Source organism: Coffea arabica, chromosome 6c (genome assembly GCF_036785885.1).
Source record: "Coffea arabica cultivar ET-39 chromosome 6c, Coffea Arabica ET-39 HiFi, whole genome shotgun sequence".
NCBI lineage: Eukaryota > Viridiplantae > Streptophyta > Magnoliopsida > Gentianales > Rubiaceae > Coffea > Coffea arabica.
In genome coordinates this window covers 58,486,684-58,509,618 of record NC_092320.1, presented here as the reverse complement: position 1 = coordinate 58,509,618, position 22,935 = coordinate 58,486,684, and the positions used below count along the sequence as shown (strand labels likewise).

The 22,935-nt window shown below is 34.6% G+C and overlaps 1 long non-coding RNA gene across 1 annotated transcript; it reads right to left on the bottom strand.

Annotated features, from left to right (window-relative positions):
* Nucleotides 1-20,056: 20,056 nt before the first annotated feature.
* On the bottom strand, nt 20,057-22,635 carry LOC140008135 (uncharacterized). The gene is made up of 3 exons (XR_011815537.1): nt 22,533-22,635; nt 21,083-21,146; nt 20,057-20,257 (listed from the first exon to the last, which is right to left on the bottom strand). It is a non-coding gene; the product is annotated as an uncharacterized lncRNA (long non-coding RNA).
* Between the last annotated feature and the right edge of the window lie 300 nt (nt 22,636-22,935).

Genomic DNA, 22,935 nt, shown 5'->3' with positions numbered 1-22,935 from the left:
GGTGATGTCCGTAATGTCTTCGCCTAATTTTACAAGGGAAGTACATTTTACTGATGCCAGAAATCTTTAATTCATGTTTCTGAGTCGATCATGGTCGAGATATTTCAGTCTTCTTTAGGTGAAAACCCGAAAGGGCACCTCGAAAGAAAAAGAAAAGCGAAAGAAAGAAAAAAAAGAAAAAAAAAGGAAAAAAAGGAAAAAAGAAAGAAAGAAAGAAAAGAAAAAGGAAAAGAGAAAAGAAAAACAACAAAAGCAAAAATAAAAGGGTAGGGGCAACCTTGGTGAAAACCCGAAAGGGCGCCAAGGTAGGTTTTCACAGTCAAGCTCGAGAAAGGACAGTTGGTGACCTGGTTCATTGAGGGTTTTCCTCATATTTGTGAAACTTCTGCCAGTATCGGATTCCGAAGCGAAAATATCCGAAGTCTTGAATATGATATTCATTGGCTAAACTTGTATTTTCTGTATAAACACCTTTTTACAAAATGTAAATCTCCTGGTTTCTTTAATTCATTTGCATTCTACTATCTATGGTTGTCTGCATTCTTTTGCATGTTCATCTTTGCCTGACATAGGAAATAATCTTGCATATACATTGATTGTTATGTGATAAATTTTCACGCATCATTCTTTCACCATTGAATTCAAATGAATGATAAACCCTAAGGTTTGGGCAAAGATAAGGGATTCAATCATCAGCTACAGTGAGTAACATGCAACAAAGCTACCACCTGGATTGGATGACGTGGTAAATCCGTATTTTATCAGTCTCAGAATTTGAAAGGTTTCAAGTTCGACTAAGGCAAACGTCGCAAAGCAGAAGTAAAAGCATCACAAGACTCATGTTTACACGATTCTCAAGGCAAACCGGATCAAATAATGGTGGCAAGTCCATTATTTCTTCTTTTCTTGCAGGAATGTTGCATTTACAAACAAAAGCAGCCGCTCTCTCTTTGGCGCCTAAATCAATGACAGACAAAGCTTCCCAGTAAGCAAGGATCGATGTTATTTGCAAAATTCGATCACAAGAAACAACATCAGCTCTCACTTCAATCACAAAGATCCAAATTTCCTTCTTGGTGTAAAAGTTGAACTATTCTCAGGTAAAAAAAAAAAAAACACTCAATTCATTAGTGAAGTCCTTTTTTAAATTCTGTTCAAGTCAGTCCCGTTTTAAATTCTGTTCGGGTCAGTCCCGTTTAAATTCCTGTTCGGGTCAGTCCCGTTTAAATTCTGTTCGGGTCAGTCCCGTTTAAATTCCTGTTCGGATCAGTCCCGTTTAAATTCTGTTCGGGTCAGTCCCGTTTAAATTCTGTTCGGGTCAGTCCCGTTTAAATTTCTGTTCGGGTCAGTCCCGTTTAAATTCTGTTCGGGTCAATCCCGTTTAAATTTCTGTTCGGGTCAGTCCCGTTTAAATTTCTGTTTAAATTTCTGTTCGGGTCAGTCCCGTTTAAATTCTGTTCGGGTCAGTCCCGTTTAAATTCCTGTTCGGGTCAGTCCCGTTTAAATTCTGTTCGGGTCGGTCCCGTTTTAAATTTCTGTTCGGGTCGGTCCCGTTTTAAATTTCTGTTCGGATCGGTCCCGTTTTAAATTCTGTTCGGGTCGGTCCCGTTTTAAATTCTGTTCGGGTCGGTCCCGTTTTAAATTCTGTTCGGGTCAGTCCCGTTTAAATTCTATTCGGGTCAGTCCCGTTTAAATTCTGTTCGGGTCAGTCCCGTTTAAATTCCTGTTCGGGTCAGTCCCGTTTTAAATTTCTGTTCGGGTCAGTCCCGTTTTAAATTCTGGTTCGGGTCAGTCCCGTTTTATTTTTCATGTTCGGGTCAGTCCCGAATTAGAATTCCTGTTCGTTGGAATCTTTTGCAGCCCAATAACACAGGCAAGTATTTGGTGTCTACTTCTTTGTCTCAAGTTTTTTCAAAACTCAGACAAAGAGGGGCAAACTGTAGACACCAAATTTTGAATAATTTTATGTAGCATCTATTTCATGATTTTCATTTTAGATTGCTTGCATTTTAGTTCGTTATTGTGTGTTTTGCACTATTAGTTGTTATGATATTTTAGTTTTATTCATTTTCGCCCTTTTAGTTGACTTGTTTTCATTTGCTATTTATTCTTATCTACTTTTAGTTTTTAGTTTTAGCTTTTAAGTTTAAGATTAGCATAGAAGTTTTTAGAAAAAAGAAAAGGAAAACATCAAAAACATGTTTTAGTCATTTTTGCTTTTATTCAATGCTTTCTTGAAGGAAAAATGAAATGAAAAATCATAAAAAAGAAAAAAAAAAAGAGGAAAAAGAAGAAAAATTTAAAAAAAAATAGGCTTTAGTTGGCTTGGAAAAATGGAAAGAAAGAAAAGGGAAAATTGGTCACAAAAATACGTTCAAATTCAATCTTTTGGCATTTTGATTTATTTTGTTAATTTATTTTGAAAAGAAAGGAAAAAAGAAAAATAGCGAAAAACTGAGAAAAATGAAAAAATGGAAAGTTGCGTTTTTGTTGTTTCTAGTTTATTTTTATCTAACGTTAATTAAGTTGTTTTCGTTATTAATCATTATTGTTTTATTATTATCTTTTTTGTTGTTTAATTAATTAATTAGTTTCAAAAAAAAAAAAATAGCGGAGCATGCACGCTGCAATTTTTTGCAACGTGCAAAGGACAGCCACGGATAGCCATCGGATGGCTGGATGGAAAGGGAAGGACAAGCCTTCATCCTCACCATTGGGGTGAGGGTTTAGTGGCCTGGGGTTCCATATAAAAGGCAACAAGAAGGTTCAGCCGGAGGGGAGGTTTTTAGAGAGGGGAACGGCTGAAAAATCTGGGGAGAAAATAGAGAGGATTGGCGGCTGAAAATCCGAAGAGGACCGAGAGATTGAGGGAGTTTTTCTTGGGAAAAAGCTGAGAGCAAGAAAAGCCAAAGGGGGAAGCAGCGTAAGAAAGGACCAGGAGGAAGGGGAAGATCCTGAGGAGAATCAAAGAAAGAGCCCAACCCCATCATCAGCTCTGATTTTCATCAAGAAACCAGCGAGAATTACGTGAGTGTCGAGATTTAGCTTACGGAAAATTTTGTTTTTTTTTTTTCGTCTTTCTTTCTGCCTTTTTTCTGTTTCATGTCCCCAAGATTCTGTTTTCTTTGTTTATGAATGAAAAATCAAGTCTTGTGGATATGCATGAGCTGTGTTTTTGAATTTGTCTTGTGAAAATTGGTGAATCGGAAAAAAGGCGGTCAGCTTTGCATTTTCGGTACCAGAAATTTGATGAATGTGATCAGTGATTCTGTCTTGAATGATAACTGATAATACAAAGACTTTTTTTGGTTCGGTCTTGGTTGAATCTTTACTGCTGGTTGAATTTTTGTTATGGCTATATGAAGTTGCTAGTTGTCAAAGCATCTGAAATGGTTTACTATATGAATCTGTTTGCTATCAAAATTTTGATTGGAATTTTCTGGTTGCAAAACCTGTGAATCAAAAAACTGTTGGCTTCTTCGTTTGTTTTGTTTTTTTTTTCTTCTTTGAAGCTGAATGAGTGAGGCCGGCAGGTTGCAGGGGATTCTTTGCATTGTGTTTGTTCTTTTAATTTGGGACCTTAGGATGCTTTTTCTTGAATTTTGTTTGATTTGAAGTTAGTTGATGTTCGAACGCCTTTGTATTGCTAGACCTTGGTTGAGGTTTAAGGAATCTGTTTTGTTGTCTCCCTGCACATATGAAAGCTGAATTTGCACAGAAAGAAACCCGTGAGTGTCAAGTTGCTGGTTTCATAGTAATGTCGAAACTTTTGGTTTGGTTGCAGCTGTGTTCGTTCCCCAAAGAAAGTGTTTAAATGTGTCCCCAGCTTTGCATCAGTCTTGCTTATGTGTTTTGCTGATTTGTTTTTTTTTAGTTATATATCTTGTTGTTTAGTTATAGGTTATGGTTTTGGTCGAAATTTGTTGAACAAAAGCTGCGTGTTTACATCTAAAATCTGAATTTTCCTTCTTGAGCAAAACTGTTTTGAACAACAGGTTTTGCTTCATCCTTGTTGCAGCAGTGATCACCTTATTGCTTGGCATATAGGTTGTTTGTTTATTTCTTTCTTCCGTATGAAGTAGCCTCATGGGACCAGTTGAGAGTGAACATGTGCATTTGTGTGTTGCTAACAACACTTGAGAGTGAATTTCTGGTCTAATGAAGTAGCCACAAATCCTTGCATTACTTGGCTGCACTTTGTATTTGGGTGATTTGTTTAAATCTTTTGCGGGTAATAGATGGTTGTGTTTGAGTAAAGTGAACAACATGAGTGAGAGTCTTGCATCCGTTATTGGATTTGTGGCATTGATAGAGTTTATTTAGGACCCAACCACATGAAACAAGCTGCAAAGTTCACTCAAGAAATTCTGCCGCAGTTTTGGTTTTCCGGCCATAACCCATTCTTTTCTTGTTGCTGTTTCCTTTTTGAACTACCATGGCTGTGTCTTTAGTTTAAGAAATGTAAATTTACAAGTTTCATGTTTGCAAAGTAGAGAAATGTGTGATAGTTTGCTTGGATTTTACTTGAGAAATGTGTTATAGTTCACTAGTGATGAATTGCTGCAACTTACGCATATCAGAAATTGTAGAAAGAAAATGGAATTGCAGAAGCTTTGGCCGTGAATGTTGGTTTGCATGCATGAAATAATTTTCACAAATTTCGCCTTGACCCCTCAAGTCCCTTCTTATTCTATTATGGCCCCAGCAATTGAAAAGATTAATCGATTTAATCCTTCAAAGTTCCTTTTCTTTCCAAATTGGAATCCCATTTGATGAATATGGATTTGTTTGATTATTTGAAGGACTTAATGGTTCAATTTTATAGCTCCTAGGGGTTCCTTAAGTTTTGTTTTTGAAGAATTTGTGTTGTTTGATTTACTATTAAATTGGTGCATTAATCCTCTGTTTAATGGTTTTAGCCCAAATTAGAACCTTTTCCATTTACTAGCTTCACAAGCGGGGGAAGGTATAACTTTCTTTTATCCTCTTTACTTCTCTCTTACATGTTCCTACGTGTTACGCGAATATGCATGTCTACTTGGCTTTCTTAATTCCTTGCATTTATTTCATTTACTTTTACTTTTATTTAAATTGTTCATTATGGGGTATGTGTACACCTCTTGGCTTGTAATAGATAGGGCATAGCAAGTAATTTGGTCCATTTTCCCTTTCCCTTTTGTTTTAGTTAGCAAATGTAATGGTTGCATGCCTATGTGTTATATGTTAAATGCTTTATTAGGATTTTGCATCTAGTCAAGCATGCTAAGTGTTATGTGCTACGTGTTTATAAGTGATTCGCATGTCTACTCGCTTTTTGTAGTATAGATGAATGGAATGGATGAATGTACGTCACCACACTAGTCCAACGCTAGTTGTGGCTTCTTTTATCGTTTCCACTAGTCCAACGCTAGTCGGAATTCATAGAATGGGCTAGTCCAATGCTAGACCCAATAGGTTCTTTTTTTTCCTTTTTCATTAAGTGCATGATCACCACATATCACGCATTTTTCCTTAGTTTGTCATTTGGTATGTTCCTCAAACCCCTTCCCCTTCATTTTAGGACTTGCATCTCATGCTAGTTAGGGTTCATTTGCGTGAAAATCCCTTCCGATAAGGGAAACGAGCGAGTGTGGCTACTCGATAGCCTTAGCACGCTAGTTTCGCCTTCTAATCAAAGGGAAAATCGAAGTCGAAAAGTTAGGAGTCAACCCCCGTACCCGACTTGTTGCATTCCTCTAGGGTCATACTTTCATTTTTATCACCTACATACTTTTAACCACAATTTTTCACATTTCTCAAAACCATACTTTCTCACTACATTTTTCCTATCACGTGCTCATTTCCACCTCACAAATGGAATTCCACTTTACCTTATATATCTATTATTCTATTTTCACACACTTGCACACAAAAAACACTTGAATTTTATGCAATTTCACACATGCACATTTTTATACATTCGCACACTTGCACTTACATTTCTTGCATCTTTCATACACTTGCACACTTGAATTTGAACTCTCATTTGCATTAATCGACCTCTATGAGGTTTTCCTTTGTTGGCCGCCACAATTCATGTGGTTTGGGACCAAAAGCCTCACAAGAGACATCGTAGAATTTAGGATTGCATTTTCCTTTCCGTTTTGCATTCATATAGTCATATCCAACGTGCGAACATACATTGGGTAGAAAATTAGGAAAGGTAAGGTTAAGTCGCGCAACTAGCCTTGGCTAGGTCAAAGGGGTGCCTTGGATTCTATCCTTGCCTTCCCCTTTGTCAAACGTGACTCCCGAATCTTTTTCTTTGGCTTACGTGGACTAAGAGTCGTTTTTAAAAGGGTTTTACTACTTTGTCTTTAAAAATTTATTTTTAGGTGACTTGGTACACCTTAATCATTACCAAGTGGCGACTCCAATTTCTCATTCAAAACCCTTTTTAAAAACTATTTTTTGGGTCGAATCGTCGCTTCCCAAGTCCCATTGAGACCCATGTCTTTTCAACTCACAAAAATCATTTTCCAATCAAAATTGAATCAAAAACATCTTTCTCAAACCATTTATCTTTCTTATCAAAAATGGGGCGCGACAATGGATATAAATGGGTAAGTCAAAAATGAATTGGATTACCCAATTAACCATTTATAATCCATTTATTTTAACTTTTTGTAATTTCATTTGAATTCATTTTTGCAACCTAAGTTATCAATTTATACCACCCTTTGCACCTATTATTAGTTTTAAATATTTATTTGTAATGTTTAATAAACCTAATTACCAATTTTTTTTCATCTGTATTCTATGTCGCAAAATTACATATTTAATTATTGAACAATAAGAATATAAAAGAGAAAACTATTTACATACAAGTCGTATATATCATGCCAGAATTCAGATGACCAAGAGTAAGAGTGGGAGATGAAGTAATATTTGATGTTATCGATAAATCCAAAAGAGAAAAAAGAAAAAAAAAAGAAAGAGAAAACTTGCAATAGTATTCTGTAATCACAAGTATTTTATAGTTGCAAAAAATGGGCCTTTCATGTACAAGTAATTATTTTTGCATGTCATTTTTTTTTATTCGCAAACCCTTTACACCAGGAGAGATGTCGGTTCAAATTTTATTAAATTATTTTTATATGTCTCTCTTGATGCTCGAGGTAATTTGTTAAGTTATTTGGCTTACTAATTTTTTTGATAGAATATTTGGCTTACTGATTAAATGCTGTTAAGCGTAATGGTGATGGAGGCATTAATGCTACATAGCCCAATTGGTTTAAAAATATTTTGTGGTTACAGAGTCTTACTAAACTATTTCAAAGCATCACTTGATCCGCTGAATTATTTTCTTCATTCCAATTAACCCGCTAAACTTGCGAAATTGATCATATATTCATAGGACAAAAGGGATCCTTAGTTAAATTCGCGAAACACACCAACTTTTTTTTTTCCCGAAACGGTAGAAGTTTTTATTTCTACTAATAGAGAAATTACACTATTCGAGCAAAGGCTCAAGTTTTTCTTCACAAAAGTGTACTGAAACACTGAGGATTGAAGAATTCCTCATCAAAATGTAAATGCATTGCCTGCTGACTCAGTTTATGACTGAGACGATTAATGCTATCATTAGCGGACTGAAACTCAAATGAGCATATCGTAAACATTAAGCTAAGATCTGTTATGTCTTGTATGTGGGCTGCTAGTAGCATGTTGCATGAAACTTGACAGTTGAGAAGCTTGTAAACCTGTAGGCTTGGTGTCTGAAGTTTGATACTGAAGCAGCCAAGTTCCTGAAGCTTGCAAAGTGCCAACCGTATAGCCACAAGGTTGTCCAGTACTGGTGATCCAGTGCTTCTTTCTTTCATCAGCCACACTGCACTTAGTTGATGCAATCTGTTTTTTGCCGTAATGCCGATTCCCATGTTCAAACCCTCGAGATGCTGTCCCACATGTACACTAATGGTCAGTGTGTTGGTATCTTCGACCACCCTCTGCTCTTGTGCATCAGCTATATCTGTTTCTGAGATGCTCACTTGTTGTTCAGTCTGTTGGGATTTCAAATATTCCTCCCATTCCATAACTGCCTTTGTAATCACTTTCATTGGATGTCTTTCTTTGTCCTCGAACTCTACTGTATTCCTGGCCTTCCAAATTTGCCAAAGAATGTCCACTGTTAATGCTATATGTTCCCTTCCTTCCTTCCTATCTGTGACTTCCATTAACGTACTCCACCATTTCCTGAAGTCACTTGTAAACTGCTGCAGACCATCCCATTGCAACGGAGCCATCTTCCAGATCATCCTTGCGGTCCTGCACTGGAAGAAAATGTGCTCCACTGTCTCCCTGTTTTCACCACATTGCTTACACATTAGGTCACCTTTTCCCGTTCTCCGAAAGATTGCCTCTCGACCTAGTAGCACTTGATGGAGACACTTCCATGAAAACACCTTGTGTTTGTGCTTTACTGGAAGACCCCATAGCTGTTTCCAGATTTTCTTATTTCCCCCTGACCAGCTTGTTTCCCCCTTGCCATATAATTGCCCCATAGGCTGCGTGGCAAGACTTGTGAGTGCTGCATATGCCGAGCTGACCGTGTAGTTTCCTTTTTTGCTATAAGTCCAAAAGTAGCAATTTGGTCTCCCTGTCGAGCTTATAGGTGTTTTGAGTATATGAGCAGCTTCATGTGAACTAAAGAGCCTGAAGATGAGAGTTGATTTCCACCTAAAGGAGGCTATCAATTCACTAACTGTTGTGATATTGCAACCAGGGGGTTTTGTGGATTCAATCTTACCACCCTTTCCTTCCAACAACCAAGCATCTTCCCAAATTCTGGTGTTGTTCCCATTTCCAATCTGTTTCCTAGCTCCGCATTGCACCACCTCTCTTGCGGACATTAAACTTTTCCATATCCATGATGCATTTCCTTTGATTTCGCAGTTGAAGAGGGTTGTTTTAGGGTAGTACCTGGCTTTCAAAACTTTGCTAAGCAACAAATTGGGGCATGTGAGGAGCCTCCAAATCTGTTTGCCTAGCAAAGCTTTGTTAAAGCTTTGAAGATCTTTGAAGCCAAGACCACCAGCTTAGTAGGAGCAATTTTGATATTTTGCTATATTCCTCTTCCTTAAATGAATTCACTGGGTTATGTAACATTTTGAAATAGTTCGTTAACCTCTCGCGTACTTTACCCTGAATTTAAAATTCCCTTTTTTAATTTAAAATTTTATGTACAACCAATTTCATCATGAAAGGACTTCATCTACTTTAATATTTGTCTTTCTATTTATCAGTGTCTAATATTTTCGGGCTTCAAATTTTTTCTCCCCTTGTGAAATTGTTATCAAGAAATTGCACATCTAATCTTCTCTTATTCATATAATAATGATTATTTATAGTAAATTATAATAATTGTCAACTTAACTTAGTACTATGTTCTACTCCAATTGCATACCAAGACAATTTTTAGAAGAAAAAAAATAAGTAAAGAACGATACCAATTTGAGTGTACCCTACTCTGATTGTTTGTTATGGCCCGCATGCTTAAAAGAATAGTCATGATTGAAATATTTTTATATTTTTCATTGTGGGATTGGGCTGTGCATAACATTTTAAATAAAAAATAAATTTCAAAATTTTATGCCGGTAAACTGTTCCAAAGATCTCCAACCTATTTCAAAATCTCACTTAACCCACAGAATTGATTTGAGCAATAATTGATGTAACTAAAATGTTGTCATTGTCCCTGATGCATTGCTACGTTACATAGGTTATCATGACTTCCATCCCTTTGAACTGATGAAAAAGTAGACGGAATGGGGTGTAATGTAATGTTATTTGTTTCAGGAATTCTGTGAGTTAATTATAAAGAAAAAATAGTTCAGTTAGCTGTCGCGCCCCATTTTTTGATAAATAAATAAAATGGTTTTTAAAAAAATGTATTTTGTGATTGGAAAATGAATCGTGATTTAAAAGAAAAATGGGTCTAAATGGGGTTTTGAGAATGCGACGATTTGACCCAAAATTATAGTTTAAAAAGGGTTTTTAAAACTAAATACGGAGTCGCCACTTGGTAATGAGTTAAGGTGTACCAAGTCACCTAAAAAATGTATTTTTTAAGAAAAATAGGAAAAAGCGTGAGAAACCCTTTTTAAACGACTCCTAGTCTACGTAAACCAAAAAAAAAAAAAAAAGGTTCGGGAGTCACATTTGACAAAGGGGAAGGCAAGGATAAAATCCAAGGCACCCCTTTGACCTAGCCAAGGCTAGTTGCATGATTTAATCAAAGATTTTCTTGTTTTAACCAAAGAATTTATTACATTTGGATGCACTACATGAATGTACAATGAAGGAAAAATGCAAACCTACATTCTAAAATGTCTCTTGTAAGGTTTTTGGTCCCAACCACATGAATTGTGGCGGCCAATAAAGGAAAACCTTATAGAGGTCGATTAATGCAAATGATGGCTAAAGTGCAAGTGTGCAAGTGTATAAAAAGGTGAACGTGTGAAATTGTATGAAAAAATCCAAGTGTTTGTGTGCAAGTGTATGAAATATAGTGATAAGTGCATATAGGTGTAATTAGGTGCAATTTTGTGAACTAAAGAGCCTGAAGATGAGAGTTGATTTCCACCTAAAGGAGGCTATCAATTCACTAACTGTTGTGATATTGCAACCAGGGGGTTTTGTGGATTCAATCTTACCACCCTTTCCTTCCAACAACCAAGCATCTTCCCAAATTCTGGTGTTGTTCCCATTTCCAATCTGTTTCCTAGCTCCGCATTGCACCACCTCTCTTGCGGACATTAAACTTTTCCATATCCATGATGCATTTCCTTTGATTTCGCAGTTGAAGAGGGTTGTTTTAGGGTAGTACCTGGCTTTCAAAACTTTGCTAAGCAACAAATTGGGGCATGTGAGGAGCCTCCAAATCTGTTTGCCTAGCAAAGCTTTGTTAAAGCTTTGAAGATCTTTGAAGCCAAGACCACCAGCTTAGTAGGAGCAATTTTGATATTTTGCTATATTCCTCTTCCTTAAATGAATTCACTGGGTTATGTAACATTTTGAAATAGTTCGTTAACCTCTCGCGTACTTTACCCTGAATTTAAAATTCCCTTTTTTAATTTAAAATTTTATGTACAACCAATTTCATCATGAAAGGACTTCATCTACTTTAATATTTGTCTTTCTATTTATCAGTGTCTAATATTTTCGGGCTTCAAATTTTTTCTCCCCTTGTGAAATTGTTATCAAGAAATTGCACATCTAATCTTCTCTTATTCATATAATAATGATTATTTATAGTAAATTATAATAATTGTCAACTTAACTTAGTACTATGTTCTACTCCAATTGCATACCAAGACAATTTTTAGAAGAAAAAAAATAAGTAAAGAACGATACCAATTTGAGTGTACCCTACTCTGATTGTTTGTTATGGCCCGCATGCTTAAAAGAATAGTCATGATTGAAATATTTTTATATTTTTCATTGTGGGATTGGGCTGTGCATAACATTTTAAATAAAAAATAAATTTCAAAATTTTATGCCGGTAAACTGTTCCAAAGATCTCCAACCTATTTCAAAATCTCACTTAACCCACAGAATTGATTTGAGCAATAATTGATGTAACTAAAATGTTGTCATTGTCCCTGATGCATTGCTACGTTACATAGGTTATCATGACTTCCATCCCTTTGAACTGATGAAAAAGTAGACGGAATGGGGTGTAATGTAATGTTATTTGTTTCAGGAATTCTGTGAGTTAATTATAAAGAAAAAATAGTTCAGTTAGCTGTCGCGCCCCATTTTTTGATAAATAAATAAAATGGTTTTTAAAAAAATGTATTTTGTGATTGGAAAATGAATCGTGATTTAAAAGAAAAATGGGTCTAAATGGGGTTTTGAGAATGCGACGATTTGACCCAAAATTATAGTTTAAAAAGGGTTTTTAAAACTAAATACGGAGTCGCCACTTGGTAATGAGTTAAGGTGTACCAAGTCACCTAAAAAATGTATTTTTTAAGAAAAATAGGAAAAAGCGTGAGAAACCCTTTTTAAACGACTCCTAGTCTACGTAAACCAAAAAAAAAAAAAAAAGGTTCGGGAGTCACATTTGACAAAGGGGAAGGCAAGGATAAAATCCAAGGCACCCCTTTGACCTAGCCAAGGCTAGTTGCATGATTTAATCAAAGATTTTCTTGTTTTAACCAAAGAATTTATTACATTTGGATGCACTACATGAATGTACAATGAAGGAAAAATGCAAACCTACATTCTAAAATGTCTCTTGTAAGGTTTTTGGTCCCAACCACATGAATTGTGGCGGCCAATAAAGGAAAACCTTATAGAGGTCGATTAATGCAAATGATGGCTAAAGTGCAAGTGTGCAAGTGTATAAAAAGGTGAACGTGTGAAATTGTATGAAAAAATCCAAGTGTTTGTGTGCAAGTGTATGAAATATAGTGATAAGTGCATATAGGTGTAATTAGGTGCAATTTTGTGAAGTAGAAATCAAATTGAACAATAAGGAAAGGAAAAGTGACGAGGAAATGTGAATTGGAAAAAAATGAGTAAGTGATAAATGAGAATGAATGAACCTAAAGGAATGCATCAGGTCGGGTATGGGAATGACTCCTAACTTTTTCGACTTCAATTTTCCCTTTGATTAGAAGGCAAAACTAGCGTGCTAAGGCTATCGAGTAGCCACACTCGCTCGTTTCCCTTATCGGAAGGGGACACTCAAGCAAAATGAACCCTATAGCTAGTATGGGATGCAAAACCTAAAATGAGAGGAAAAGGGGTTCGAGGATCATGCCAAATGATAAAACTAAGGAAAATGCGTGATATGTGGTGAACAAGCAAATGATGTACTATCGAGGGAAAATCCCTAAGGGTCTAGCGTTGGACTAGCCCATTCTATGAATTCCGACTAGCGTTGGACTAGTGGAAACGATAAAAGAAGCCACAACTAGCGTTGGACTAGTGTGGTGACGTACATTCATCCATTCCATTCATCCACACTATGGAAAGCAAGTAGACATACTAAATACTCATAAACACGTAGCACGTAACATTTAGCATGCTCGACTAGATGCAAGGACCTAATAAAGCGATTAAACACTTAACACGTAGGCATGCAACCAACTAATGAACCTATTACATTCACTAACTAAAACAAAAAGGGGAAGGGGAAAATGGACCAAATTGCTCGCCACAGCCCTATCTATTACAAGCCAAGAGGTGTACACATACCCCATTTAAAAGAATAATTTAATAAAAGCAAGAATGAATGAAATAATGGAACTAAAGAATGGTAATGAGAGCAAATTAGGCATGCGATTCACACTTAGCACATTGGACCATATAGGAGAGACAAAAGGGATAAAAGAAATTATACCTCCCTTGAAATGAAGCTCTAATGGAGTGAAATCAACTTACTTACCCTCCAAAATAATAAAAGCATCAAGGCATCACTTTAATCAAGAAAATAATCACAAAAGATAAAAATGAATCATGAAATTAAATGAATTAAATCATATAAACAATCTACATGCAAGAAATTAAAACAATGGAGGACTTGATTGCAATAATTAACAAAGTTTGGAGGTCAACATTAAAGAAAAATAAAGTTCAGGGACCTATTTGCAATTAATTTAGGGACCCAATTGACAGCATTGAAAGTTTGTAGGGCCCTAGTGAAATTGAAGAAAAGTACAGGGGCTGATCTGCAAATTCGTTCTCTGGTTTCTTAATGGATCAAGCCACTTGGGCCGTTTTTCCTCATTTGCTTGGGCTAAAACCTTCCAGGCCCAACGGAAGTCCAAAACAAAAAGGAATGGGTCATTTTATTACTTTTCTTGGGCCAAGACCACTTGGCCCAATTAGAAGTCCAAGATATTGAAATGAGTCAACCCACTTTTTACCAAATAAAGCCCAACCAAATGAAACAACAACCCAACCAAAAGTTTTGAATTTTAACCTTCTTAAGCCCAAAAAACCCAAACAAATATTAATTAAACCCAAACAAAAGTTATGACCCACAACCTAAACCATAATACTAAACCCAACAAGATACAACCCAGCTAAAAATGATTAAGCTTTGGTTATGAATTAAATACCTAGAATTAATCTATCCAACAATCGCATAAAATATGCAAACAGAGGATTAAACTTAAAAGGATAAAATTAGTTCAATTTTCCCAGATTTTGGGCCATACCAGAATAAGGGGGGAACTTGGGGTTCAATCATAACAAAATAGGGACTTAATTGAATGAATTATGAAGGTTTGGGGGGCCGAAACAGTAAGTTCTAAAAGCTTTGGGGCGAAATCACAAACCAAAAGAAAATGGAGGTACTGAAATTTAAAAATTGAGACAAGTAGTCATCTTCCCCAAACAGATTCAACGTCAGTGGCCATTTTCGTCCTTCCTTGCGGACAGAACATCAAAAAAAAAACTTGAGTCTGACCATTCCCAATCAAAACAAAAATCACACAAGCTCCTTCACATGCCATTTCAATTCAAATTCATACGGTGGGAAGCATAAAGCAACAGAAAAATGCAAGACTGCAACACATCGAAATCTTAGCCGGTTCTTTCAATAAGGAATTTCAGTCAGGCATTTTGTCGAACAGGTTAAAGGCATTAAAAAATTCAACAGATTTTCGCTCAATTTATGTTGTAACTGGCCCCAAAATTATCAGAAAAGCAAAGGGTTCAGCCCAATCAAACACAGGAAGCATATGCAAACAAAGAATTACAGATTATCAGCAAGGAAAACGCAACCACAAAGTCACGGCAGACCCATTTGAAACTTTCCAAAACTTATGCTCGAGGAAAAATTGAAATACAAATGAAAGGGATAACTTACAGTGAGCTGCCAGTGGCGGTGCTGAATTCAGATGAGGTGATGGCGATGGATTCCGACGGCGGCAGCGGAAAATTCCAGTGATGACGACTCCGGGTAGCGGTGGCTCCTCTGTTTCTTGCCCAGTTTCTTTTCCTTTACACTTCGCTGAAGCTTTCATTGCCAAGAACCCCAGCCGCCCTCAGCTTGTTTCATTTCCCCTCTGTTTCGTTTCAGACCTCTCTCTCTTTTCCTTTTGGCCGCCATTTCTGTTTTCTTTCCTCTGTGTTTCCTCTTGGCCAAAAGCCTCCGTAGACATCCCCTCTGTTTTTAGCCCCCTTGTTTTTTAATCGGCCATCTCCCTCGGTTTCTTTCTTTTCTTCTGTTTTTCATCCAGCCTCCGCCGCCCCTCTGTTTTTAGCCCCCTTGTTTTTTAATCGGCCATCTCCCTCGGTTTCTTTCTTTTCTTCTGTTTTTCATCCAGCCTCCGCCGCCCCTCTGTTTCTTTCCTTTTTCGAAAGCCCTTTGTCCGCTACCTCCTCACGAAGCTCTCATCTTCCTTTTCAGACCAAGCCCCCCCTATTTCTCAGCCTAAAAACCCCCAAAGCCTTTTCGATTTTTTTTCTTTTAGTTTCTTACCCTTTAGCAGCCGTCCGCCGCCATTCTCTTTCAGTTTTCTTCCTTCCTCTCCCAAGCCTTCACTATTTTCCTCCTTTTTGTTTCTGCCCCCCTTTTTCCGTTCCACTTCCCCGTAGCTTGTTTCTTCTTTTTTTGTTTTTTGTTTCAAAAAAATCCCTCAGCCCACCAAGTGTCCTTGACACCTACCCTCCTATACACTTGTCCTATAATTCCTTAGACACTTGTCTAATGATTATTTTGTACACTTGTCCAACATGCACACTTCCACCTATCCACTCATTTTTCCTTTCTTTTTCATTTTCATTTTTCTTCAAAAATCAATTGAAAATAAATTAACAATTTTCAAACCAAATTTTAAGAGAATTAAAGCCACTTTTAACATCTTACAAAAATGAAAATGATGAATCTAACCCAATTAATTAAAAAAAAATAAATGATAAAAAATGAAATAATCAAAATTTGGTGTCTACATTAGCTATGTAAAAAGGTGAAAGACTTTGTTTACCTCTGACACAGTTCACAATTTTATCAAGCGTGTAAACAGTGACAGAGCCAGGATTTTTTCCTTGGAGGGCCAAAATTTTTTCGAACAAAATTATCTTAATATGTTATGTTTAAAATAATTTTTATTTATTTAAAAATATGCTATCTTAAAATATCAAATATTAACTTTAACTATAAAGGTATGTCTATTTCATAAATATGTAGCATAGTCATAACTAAAATTAAGACAAAAAATAACATTTTATTAAATATCTTATAACATCACAGACCATCTAAGTTGCATATTATGAGAATATGCTCCAATATGTTGCTTGTGCAAAAACAAAAATCTAACTATACAATATAAATATAACTATTTTCAGTTAAAAAAAGATAAAAGTTATGTTAACATACCTTGAAATTTCATCCTCTTTTATTAAAAGTAAATTGAGTTTTATGTTCTTTCATAGAACTAAATTTATCTAAAATTGAATTAATACTAAATTTTCAAACAATTTCCTTTTTTTATGTACATTGTTAGGCAATCATTCAAGAAATGATCTTTTATCTTGTTTTGGAACTTTGTTTTGATTATCTTCATAATTGAAAATGTCCATTCTATAAACTATAGAATGAAGCCAAGATATTTTCCTTGGGAGGGAGGCCAAAATTTTTCTGAACAAAATTATCTTAATATGTTATGTTCAAAATAATTTTCATTTATTTAAATATATGACATCTTAAAATATCAAATTTTAATTTTAATTATAAAGGTATGTCTATTTCATAAATATGCAGCATAATCATAACAAAAATTAGGACAAGAAATAACCTTTGATTAAATATCTTATAACATCACAAACTACCCAAATTTTACATTATGAGAAGATGCTCTAATATGCCACTTGTGCAAAAACAAAAATATAACTATACAATATAATATAACTATTTTCAATTAATAAAAAATAAAAGTTATGTTAGCATACCTTGAAATTTCAACCTCTTTTCTTAAAAGTAAATTGAGTTTTACGTTCTTTCATAGAACTAAATTCACCTATAATTGAATCAGTGCTAAATGTTTGAACAACTTCCTTTTTTTATGTTCATTGTTAGACAATCATCCAAGAAATTATCTTTTATCTTGTTTTAGACCTTTGTTTTGATTATATTCATAATTGAAAATGCATGTTCTATAGTTGCAGTTGATATAGGAAAAGTGAGAACGAATATAATCAATTTGTCAGCAACAAAATATATCACTCAATTTCTTGTCTTCACCAGGCCTTCAAATAATTATTTGTATATTTGTGTATGGGTTAACAAGAGGATAGATCACTAATTTTTAATTTTTATCAATGAGGCTAAGTTGTATATTTGTATATGGACCACTAAAGTAATTATTTTTGTTTTAGTCCATTGATAATTATGAATTGAGTCTTTTATTATAACACATCAAATTGGGTCAATTTACTATGGATCATCAAATTATATGTTTAATTTTTTGAATGTTAAATAATTAGTACAATAAAAAATAAGTAACTTTTTTGAAGAAAAAATTAAATCAAAGGTTGCTAATTCATAGACACACATAGATATATATATATATATATAGACACACATAGATATATATATATATATATATATATATATATATATATATATATATATAATAAATAACTTTTTTGAAGAAAAAATTAAATCAAAGGTGGCTAATTCATATACATACACACACACACACACACACACACACACACACATATATATATATATAAAGTCTCATAATATAAACTAAAATTGTAAAAAATTAGGGGGGACCAACTTTGTTTTATACATATATTTACATATTATGAATTAAAATTTTCACAACTTAGGCTCAACCCCCCCTTGGCTCCGTCATTGCCCAATAATACCCATTTAAATGGGTATTATTGGCTAATCTATCAAACCCAATAACCCATTTAGAATTGTAACCCATCAAACCTCCTCTCTTTCCCCACCTTTGTTTTTCAGATTTTTCATTTTATTATGATGTTAACTACTTTTGTTTCATTATTATTATTATTATTATTATTTGTTGGTTTTATCTTATCATTTTATTTTCTCTTAGTTTATTAACTTGCTCATTTTTCAGCATTATCAATTTATGACAAGTTTTAGCCTCTTTTCTTACCTTTCCAAAATCAAATTTTAAATTTACACACAAAAAAATGCTAGGGTTTCAAGATTTTTTAATGTTTTTATATTAACTTTTATAGTACTTAGTTCAATTTTTATATTATTATTGTTCAATCATTAAATAATATGTAATTTTACTACATAGAGTACGGACGGGAAAAAATTGGTAATTAGACTTATTGATTATTATAAGTATATATTTAAAACTAATGATGGGTGCAAAATGTGGTGTAAATTGATAATTTAGTTTGCAAAAATGAATTTAAATGAGTTTACAAAAAGTTAAAATAAATGGGTTATAAATGAGTAATTGGATTACCCAATTCAATTTTTGACTTACCCATTTATACCTATCTAATTAAATGAGTATAAATGAGTTAACTTATTTATATGTATTACCTATTTTAACTAATTCAAACCCACATAAGTCACCCATTTTGACACCTTTACTCTCAGCCTACCTATTGAGGTATATGCATAAGGACGGATTGGCATATATCCATAGCGGGACATAGAACAAAATGCTTCCTTCTAAATTTGAGGACTAGATTAACACAATTGAAATTTGAAAACTTAACTGGCAGTTTGCTTCTCTTCCTTCTTTTTTATCTTATGTTTGGATAGTAAATTTTTCCAAATAAAATTTTCTCTTGCATCATAAAAATACATTTTTCTAATCAACCTTTTTATATTCCCAATCATTTTTTATCTCACATACATCACATCACAAAAAGTGCTATAGTAATTATTCTAAATAATTATTTGAAATAATACTTTATCTTAACAATGAAGCACACAAGGTGGGATAACCACACACAAGGAACAATTTTACTAATTTTCTTGTACTCCTTTTACCCGGTAAAACTTCTAACAAGAAATTAACGGAAGTGTCACGTTTTATAATGGACGTTTTCTGGTCATATATCTTATCTTGTATTTTCCTTTATCATTAAACTATTTTATCTCCTATAATAGCTGCTGCACACTCTTTTTCTGAAAGACAAAATTACGTTTTCTCTACGCATTTCAACGGTTCAAAAAAGTACGATATGAATTGTAATTTCTTTTTTTTTTTAATCAAAGCTCCAAGTCTAAGCACATCTATTCTTGTATCATGACCAAGAATCCTTGCGAAATTTTTAAATTTTCTGCTACAAAGAGTTGCAGCATATCATACACAAAGAAAACTTACATGTACTGAGCATATCATCTTAAAAAAATATGTTTTGTTTCTTAACTCTATTTTGGTTTTCCCTTTGTCAATCTAGGGATGTATTGACTCTTTTCATTCTATAGTTCAGCATGTACGTGAAAAGCTGGGCTAAAGGTGCATACTACAAGAAAATTGCGTTTCTGTGACAGGCGAAAGTCGTCACTAAAAATTCAGAAGTCGTCACAAAACAAGTCAGTGACGACTTTTACTGTTGTTACAGAGCTGTCACTAGTTCTATGTCACAAAAGGGGGTCCATGTGACGACTGTTGAAAGTCGTCACAAACGATTTTGCTTTTGTGATGACTCTTGTCGTCACTCATTGTTGTACATTGTGTGACGACTTTTATTGTCACTAAGCTAGCTAAATTCTTGTCATAGTCAACCCTTGGAGTTGTCACATTATGCTTCCGTTCAGTGACAACTTTTGTTGTCATTGTTTTCCATCCATAAAAAGTGACGACTTTCTGGTGTCACTAGTGAAACTTGTTGGCGGTGACAACTTTTTTATTGTCATTTATTTTTTTGTAAAAAGCAATAATCTAATGTTAATTACGCAACATAGCTGCCAACAATCACAAAACGTTCATTGAGTAGCAAGGAGAAAAAAAAAGCCAACATACGAAAAGAAAGCCAACATTCATTTCCAATAGAAGATCAACCCAAATACATATATATGTAAATGTTGCCTCAAATGAGTCATAAACCATGCACCATCCAAAATAAGCCATTCAGTTACAATACTAGTGATTTCCCATCCACAATAGAGAGTAGTAAAGTTCTATACAAAAATATGAGCACGATTCCCATCTAGAACAAAACATGAGCACGATAGGCCTTGTAGTCTTGAATTCAAAAACCATCTTCACAGCAATGACTGGCTTCTTCTTCTTGGGAATCGTGTTAGAACCTACACGTTACCAAAATTGAAGCAATGAGCACTGGTGTTAAAACTGGAACTACACTTCTAGATAGGCACCATATTATAAAAACTAATGTCACTCTAATTTGAAATTATAGCAATCTAAGTAAATTGATTAACACAAAAATAAAGTGAAATTATAGCAAATAAGACATTGAATGTATATTCTGTGAAATATAGAATAACAATACAAACACAATAAATATCTGCATGTTCACAAATATATATGCAATAACAATAACAATAACAACAATGAAATCCTAAAATCATTGAGAGCCTAGATGATCGTGAACCACACAGTATATCAAGAAAAAAAAACACACACACACACACAATCACAGGTGCCTCTTTTTCCTTAGCACAAAAAAAAATTCTGATACAGAAAAATTTAGATGAGTTCGACAAAGAAAAAAGTGGAATACATCCCAACGTTCAAACACATTTGCATTAAAAACACTAAAGTTTTGGTTGCAACATCCAGCACCTCAATGGCTGTAATTAAACATGAACAAGATTTCAAGCACCTAAATCAGCCTCAAGCAACTCAATTGCATTAAACAGGAATCAGATTTGGTGGAATCAGATTTGGTGGAACCAGATTTCAAGTGCCATCAAGCAACTAAATTGACATCAAGCAACCCAATTGTATTAAAAATGAATCTCTATTTTGTAGAACCAGAATTCAAGTGCCTGAATTGTAATAACTATGAAGAGCAAACAATTTATTTATACCACAAAAGAAATTAGACATCCAGGCAAATGATGAAATACATTCCTAAGCACAATATGCCAAAGTAAAGACCATATTCATACCTCTTGAACCAGCAATAAACAAAGCAGACTGAACAAAGAAAATCATGTACCCAGGATACAATCCCTGCGACACAACAGATACATTTTATTATGTAATGAGGTGATATTCAGATTATTTATTATCTAAAAAAAGGGGGAAAATGAAAGGTCATATGGCTAGTGGACATGTTGCGTCTCAAGGGAAGGGAGAAGTATTATCACCAAAATTGGGGTAACAAAGATGCATTTGCTTTCAGATGGCAATAATACAAAGGATAATGCAATTAGGAAGAAAATGACCTGGGGACTATTATCAAAGAATATAAGCATCAAACACAGGTCATCATAACAGCCCGAGATCAGAGCATCAAAGATATAAAGGAATGTGGAAACACATATTAAATACAAATATAAATTGAAAACATGCCTTCTTCTCTTTATTGCATTTGACAAATTTTCCATGATGTTAAACATGGTGATAATCAGGAAGCCAAGAACACAACCAAGACTTTATCCCATTCAATCTCACCCTTGTACATCCGCCCTTTACTTCTATTCTACCCTTTTTGGTCATGCTCTTCCATAAGCAGCAAGACCATATATTAATTAAATTACTAACATTCCACTGTGGTTTTAGTCCATCTTTTCCTCGAGCCTGCAATTGTCGTCCTATAACTCTTTCCAACATTGCAACTTTTGATTGTATGGAAACATCCGGATTTCCATATCAATTTGTTAAGTTATCTTCCAAAGATAACAACTATATTCTTTTCTTATATCACAATAAAATCAGTAAATAGGACCAAATGGATGGCACCAAAATGTGCTCCATGCAGCTCAAGAAACAACAACATATTGCATCGACCAATATTCCTGATTCAGGAAAGCCAAGTATATAGCCAAATCATAGAAGATGGCCAACACAAGCAATCAAGTTTTATTTGCCAGTACCCTACAGAATCATGTTGTTGAAATTGTTAGCATGCACAGGTTATCAAAACTAATTAGACCATGCAAGAAAAATAAGCTGCCCTTGTTCGATTCAGCTTTTCTGAAGCTGATTAGAAAAGGTGATCATCCAAAAGGTGAACTCCAAAAATTTGGAATTACGTTTCACTTTTAAAATTTCTCCAACCTAAAAAGCTGTTTTCAAAACTAACTAGAAGACTGCTCCTCATAAATAGCCTTTCTGCATAAAATCGATTCTGTTACTCAGATGCTTTTAGCTTAAAAGAAACTATAATTAGCTGATTTTAAGAAACCAAGAAGAGAACCTGTATTTAGCTAATTAATATATATTTTACAATAAGGACCCATGCACCTGTTAGGAACATAAATGTTTAACTTCCATGAATACAACTACTACCAATTCCGATAGTGATATATGATCAGAAATATAATACTAAACTAATGAAACCATGTCTTCTCAAAAGAAAGGAAATGAAAGAAAAAAACTATAGCTCATACTTACATGCCATACAGCACTGACAGTTTGCGTAGCCAGCAACTGAAAGAAACCAGCTTTCTTACCATCCTGGACAAGCCGCTTATATACATCTAAAAAACAAAATGGAGATCAGGCACCAATGTTGCTTCTAGCTTTGCTTCCAAATTTGTGTAATACAAGATGGAAAGCATGACATGCATGATAATATGAGCTTATACATAGAGGAATTAGCTTACGAGATGGATATCAAGCTCATAAATTTGGTTCTTGCGGCAGCGAGCAAAAGAGTAGTTCCTTAATACTTGTGACCTCTCCAGAGGTCTAATTACCATGGCCTTGAAAAGTTATGTTCACTTAAAATGTTGTTGCATTTAACTCTAGTAAGGAGGAAAATTAAGGCATTATATTCTTATCATTGATGAAGTTC